The sequence below is a fragment of the Rattus rattus genome, chromosome 1 (assembly GCF_011064425.1).
Source record: "Rattus rattus isolate New Zealand chromosome 1, Rrattus_CSIRO_v1, whole genome shotgun sequence".
Lineage (NCBI taxonomy): Eukaryota > Metazoa > Chordata > Mammalia > Rodentia > Muridae > Rattus > Rattus rattus.
The window spans coordinates 13,303,147-13,309,762 of record NC_046154.1 but is presented as its reverse complement, the minus strand read 5'-3'; the positions used below and the strand labels follow the sequence as shown (position 1 = coordinate 13,309,762).

Below are 6,616 nucleotides of genomic sequence, written 5' to 3'. Positions count from 1 at the left end.
CAAACCAAATCCAAGATCACATCAAAACGATCATCCACCATGATCAAGTATGCTACATACGAGGGATGCAGGTATGGTTCAATATATGGAAAACCGTCAAGATACTCCACGATAGAAGAAAACTCAAAGATAAAAATCACATGATCATTTCATTAGATGCTGAGAAAGCATTTGACAGAATTTAACACCCTTTGATCATAAAAGTCCTGGGAAGATCAGGAATTCAAGGCCCATACCTAAACATAGTAAAAGTCATATACAGCAAATGAGTAGCTAATATTAAAGTAAATGGAGAGAAACTTGAAGCAATCCCACTAAAATCAGGGACTAGACAAGGTTGCCCACTCTCTCCCTACTTATTCATATAGTTCTCGAACTCCTAGCCAGAGCAATCAGACAACAAAAGGAGATAAAGGGGATACAGATTGGAAAGGAAGAAGTCAAAATATCACTATTTGCAGATGATATGTAGTATACTTACATTACCCCAATAGTTCCACCAGAGAACTACTAAACCTGATAAACAATGTCAGCAAAGTGTCAGGGTATAAAATTAACTCAAATCAGTAGCCTTGTGCGCAAAAGATAAACAGGCTGAGAAAGAAATTAGGGAAACAATACCCTTCATAATAGTTTCAAATAATCAAAAACACCTCAGTGTGATTTTAACCAAGCAAGTGAAAGATCTGTATGATAAAAACTTCAAGTCTCTGAAGAAAGAAATTGAAGATTTCAGAAGATGTATAGGTCTTCCATGCTCATGGATCGGCAGGATTAATATAGAAAATATGGCCATTTTACCAAAAGCAATCTACAGATTCAATGCAATCCCCATCAAAATTCCAATCCAATTCTTCATAGACTTAGAACAATTCGCAAATTCATCTGTAATAACAAAAAACCCAGGATACCTGAAACTATCCTCAACAATAAAAGAACTTCCGGGGAACTCACCACCCCTGACCTTAAGCACTATTGCAGAGCTATAGTGATAAAAACTGTATGGTATTGGTACAGAGACAGGCAGATAGATCTGTGGAATAGAATTGAAGAACCAGAAATGAACCCACACACCTATGGTCACTTGATTTTGACAGAGGAGCCAAGACCATCCAATGGAAAAAAAGATAGCATTTTCAACAAATGCTTCTCGTTCAACTGGAGGTCAGCATGTAGAAGAATGCAAATTGACCCACTCTTCTCACCATGCACAAAGCTTAAGTCCAAGTGGATCAAGGACCTCCACATCAAACTACACTCAAACTAATAGAGGAAAACGTGGGGAAGCATTTCGAAAACATGGGCACTGGAAAAAATTTCCTGAACAAAACACCAATGGCTTCTGCTCTAAGATCAAGAATCACAAATGGAGGGTTGGGATTTAGCTCAGTGGTAGAGCGCTTGCCTAGGAAGCAAGGTCCTGGGTTCGTCCCCAGCTCCGAAAAAAAAAAAGAACAAAAAAAAAAAAAACTAAATGGGATCTTCTAAAACTACAAAGCTTCTGTAAGGCAAAGGACACTGTTGTTAGGACAAAACAGCAACCAACATATTGGGAAAAAATCTTTACTGATCCTACAACAGATAGAGGGCTTACATTCATAACATACAAAGAACTCATGAAGTTAAACTGCAATGTGACAACCCTATGAAAAAATGGGGTTCAGAGCTAAACAATGAATTTTCAACTGAGGAATGTTGAATGGCTGAGAAGCATCTACAGAAATGTTCAACATCTTTAGTCATAAGGGAAATGCAAATCAAAACAACCCTTAGATTCCACCACACACCAGTCATAATGGAAAAGACTCAAAACTCAGGTGACAGCAGATGCTGGCAAGGATGTGGAAAAAGGAACACTCCTCAATTGCTGGTGGGACTGCAGACTGGTACAAACATTCTGGAAATCAGTCTGCAGGTTCCTCAGAAAATTGGACATTAAACTGCCTGAGGATCCAGCTATCCCTCTCTTGGGCATATACCCAAAAGATGCCCCAACATATAAAAAAGACACATGCTCCACTATGTTCATAGCAGCCTTATTTATAATAGCCAGAAGCTGGAAAGAACCCAGATGCACTTCAACAGAGGAATGGATACAGAAAATGTGGTACATCTGCATAATGGAATACTACTCAGCTATCAAAAACAGTGACTTTATCAAAACCATAGGCAAATAGATGCAACTGGAAAATATCATCTAGAGTGAGATAACCCAATCACAGAAAAACACACATGGTATGCACTCATTGGTAAGTGGCTATTAGCCCAAATGCTCAAATTACCCAAGACACACAGAACACATGAAACTCAAGAAGGATGACCAAAATGCGGATGCTTCACTCCTTCTTTAAAAGGGGAACAAGAATACCCTTAGGAGGGGAAAGGGATGCAAAGTTTAGAACAGAGGCTGAAGGAACGCCAATTCAGAGCCTGCCCCACATGTGGCCCATACATATACAGCCACCAAACTAGATAAGATGGATGAAGCAAAGAAGTTCAGGCTGACAGGAACTGGACGTAGATCTCTCCTGAGAGACAGCCAGAATTCGGCAAATACATAGGTGAATGCCAACAGCAAACCACTGAACTAAGAGTGGGCCCCCTGTTGAAGGAATCAGAGAAAGGACTGAAGGAGCTGAAGGCGCTTGAAACCCCATATGAACAATAATGCCTACCAACCAGAGATTCCAGGTCCTAAGCAACTACCTAAAGACTATACATGGACTGACCGTGTGCTCCAAGTGCATAGGTAACAATGAGTAGCCTAGTAAGGGCACCAGTGGAAGGGGAAGCCCGTGGCCCTGCCAAGGCTGGACCCCCTGTGAACGGGATTGTTGGGGGGAGGGCAGTAATGGCGGGAGGATGGGGAGGGGAACACCCATATTGATGGGCAAGTGTAATGGTTATGGGGATGTTGGCCTGGAAACAGGGAAAGGGGATAACATTTGAAACGTAAGTAAGAAGTACTCAATTTTATAAAAATTGGGGAAAAGAGAAATATATCTAATAAAAAAAAAGTTAAAAAAATAAAAGTACACAACCTTCCTCTCCTCCCAGTACCCCTAACTGAATTCTTTACCCCATTTCCATTAGAAGCACAAGTCCCTGTCTATTGGATGTAGTTAGTGAAGATCTTTTTTTCACCTACTTTTATCCTGAAGATGGTGTCTTTTGACTTACAGAAGCTTTTCACATTCACACGTTTCAATTTATTAATTCTTGACCTTAGTTCCAGAGCCATTGGTGTTCTCTTTTGGAAGTTCCCTCCTCCTGTTCACATAGTTTCAAGGCTATCCTCCAATTTCTCTGTTCTTAGATTTCATCTGGATTTGTAAAGACATCTTTGATCCATTTGGATCAAAATATTGAGTATTTTGCAGGATGATAAATATCTGCATTCCTCTTCATGAAGACATCTAATTGTACCAGCCTCATTCATATAAGATAGTCTCTCCTTTCCATTGTATGGTTTTAGCTTCTTTTTCAACAAATCAAGTGTACATTGGTACATGGATTTATTTTTGGATCTACAGCTGTATTGAATTGAACCACCTCTCAGTATCTATACCAATACAAGCAAGTTTTATTACTATTGTTCAGCACTATTGCTTAAAGTCAATGATATTGACACCTCTAAGTTGTTTTTTTTTTTTTTATGGTACAGGATCATTTTATGTATCCTGTGTTTATTAAAGTCAATGATATTGACACCTCGGTAAGTTTTTTTTATGGTACAGGATCGTTTTATCCTGTGTCTATTTATTTTTTGTTTATTTATTTATTTTGATAATGAGATGGAGGTTTTATTTTTTCAAAATATGTGAAGAGCTGTGTTGAAATTTTGATGAAAATTGCACTGAATCTGTAGATTTCTTTTTGGTAAGATGGACATTTTTATTATGTTAATCCTCATGATACATGAGCAAGGTAGATCTTTCTGCCTCTGACATCTCAGTTATTTTTTTCTTTTTGCAAATACTTGAAGTTCTTGTCAGACAAGTTTTCACTTACTTGGTGAGAGGTAAATGGAGGTATTTCATTTTATTTGTGTCACTTGTGAAGGGTTCTGTTTCCATAAATTCTTTCTCAGTCTGTTTATTGAATTTGTAGAGGAGAGCTATTGATTTTTTTCATGTCAATTGTTTATCCAGCCACTTAGCTAAAATTTATATCAACTGTAGTTTTCTGGTAGAATTTTTGATTTCACTTGTATATACATACTATCATATCATCTGCGAATAGTGATAAGTTTACTTCTTCCTTTCCAATTTATATTCCTTTGATTTCCTTTAGTTGCCTTATCACTTGAGCTAGAATTTCTAGTACTGTTTTGTAGAGTTATGGGGAGAGTGGACACCCTTGCCTTGTCCCTGATTTTATGGAAAGTTCTTTAAGTTTCTCTCTGTTTAATTTGATTTTGGGTATTGGCTTGCAGTATGTTGCCAATATTTTATTTAGGTATGCCCCTTGCATCCCTTTTCTCTCCAAGAGTTATGATAAAGGGGGTTGGATTCTATCAAACATGTTTTTGGCATCCAATGAGATTTGTTTTTCTTTTAAAAGTATTATTGAAAATGTTTTTCTTTTTGTTTTTTAATTATATTTATTTTTATTCATTTACATTTTATTCAATGTTATCCCCTTTCCTGGTTTCCCTTCCATAAACCCCATATCCCATACCCTTTCTTTAATGAGTGTGTTCTGCCACCCAACCACTCACCCCTTCCTACCTCCCCTCCCTGAGATTCACCTACATTGTGGGGTACAGCTTTGGCCAAACCAAGGGCTTCTCCCAGTGGTTCCCAACAAGACCATTCTCTGGTACATATGCAGCTGGAGCCATCGGTCTGTCCATGGTAGTCTTTGGGCAATTGTTTAGTCTTTAGGAGAACTGATTGGTTGTTATTGTAGTTCTTATGGGGTTTCAGTCCCCTTCACCTCTTTCAATCCTTTCTCTAACTCCTCCAATGAGGACCCTGTTTTCAGTTCTAAGGTTGGCTACTAGCATTTGCCTCTGCATTTATCATGCTCTGGCAGAGACTCTCAGGAGACAGATAAATCAGGCTCCTGAAATTATAATGACAACTCCAGCTTGATTCTTCAGACCATTTGCTTGGACAATTTTTCCAACCTTTTATTGTGAGTTATTGTGTCTTTGTCACTGAGGTGTGTTTCCTGTGTGCAGCAAAATGCTGAGTCCTCTTTATGTATTCAGTCAGTTAGTCTATGTCTCTTTATTGGGGAATTGAGTCCTCAATTAAGGATGTTAAGAGATATTAAAGAATAGTGATTGCTGTTTCCTGTTGGTTTTGTTGTTAGTAATGGAATTATGCTTGAGTGTCTCTCTTCGTTTGGGATGATGGCAAGATTATTTTCTTGCTTTTTTGAGGGTATCGTTTCCCTCCTTGTGTTGCAGTCTTCCATTTTTATCCTTTGTTGGGCAGGATTTGTGGAAATATATTGTGTAACCTTGGTTTTAGTATTGGAATATCTTTGTTTCTCCATTTATGTTAATTGAGAGTTTTGCTGAATATAGTAGCCTGGGCTGGCATTTGTTTTACCTTCATGGCTGTATGACATCTCCCCAAGGGTCTTCTGGCTTTCATAGTCTCTGGTGAGAAGACTGGTGTAATTCTGATAGGTCTGCCCTTATATGTTAATGGACCGTTTTCCCTTACTGTTTTTAATATTCTTTCTTTTGTGCATTTGGTATTTTGACTACTATATGATGGGTAGAATTTCTTTTCTGGTCTAATCTATTCAGAGCTCTGTAGGCTTCTTACGTGTTTCTGGGCATCTCTCTCTTTAGGTTAGGGAAGTTTCCTTCTATACTTTTGTTAAAGATAGTTGTTGACCCTTTACGTTGGGAATCTTCATCTCTTCTATACCCATTTCCTTATGTTTGATCTTCTCATAATGTTTTGGATTTTCTGGATGTTTAGGGATAGGATCTTTTTGCGTTTTACAATTTCTGTGACAGATGTGTTCGTGTTTCTATGGTATCTTCTGCCTCTGAGATTCTCTTTTCTATTTCCTGTGTTCTGTTGCTGATGCTTGTGTGTATGACTCCCGATCTGTTTCCTAGGTTTTCTATCTCCAGGGTTGTCTCCCTTTGTGATTTGTTTGTTGTTTATATTTCCATTTTTAGATCTTGAATAGGTTTGTTCAATTCCTTCACCTGTTTGGCTGTGTTTTCCTGTAATTTTTAAGGGATTTCTGTGTTTCCTCTTTAAGGGCTTCAAAATATTTAATGCTTCATGAATTTGCATGTTATCCTTGTGCAGGGGCCATGTTAATCTTCTCTGTATAGTTCCAATTTTAGGATATATGCTGCTGGAGCCAGCATGAATTTAATATTTTTTAGGAGGCTGACTGGTTTCATGGCCAGATTCTAAAACTGTGGGGATGTGCTTTTTTATCTTCCGCTGCTGTAGCAGATCTCTTTTCCATAAATGAATGACTATATCAACCATATATGGCTTCAGTTTTCCTCCCTGACCTTCAGATCCTATACATTTAAACCATTTCATCATTTGTTTTATTTTTGGTAAAGTCCAACTCCTTGAATTAGATGCCTACTTCTTTTTTTAAATAATATTTTTATTTACATTTCAAA

General features: G+C 37.9%; 1 non-coding gene across 1 annotated transcript; it reads right to left on the bottom strand.

The window, feature by feature from the left end:
• Positions 1–6,239: 6,239 nt before the first annotated feature.
• LOC116890337 lies at positions 6,240–6,346 on the bottom strand. Its single transcript, XR_004386559.1, has one exon. It is a non-coding gene; the product is annotated as a U6 spliceosomal RNA (small nuclear RNA).
• Between the last annotated feature and the right edge of the window lie 270 nt (positions 6,347–6,616).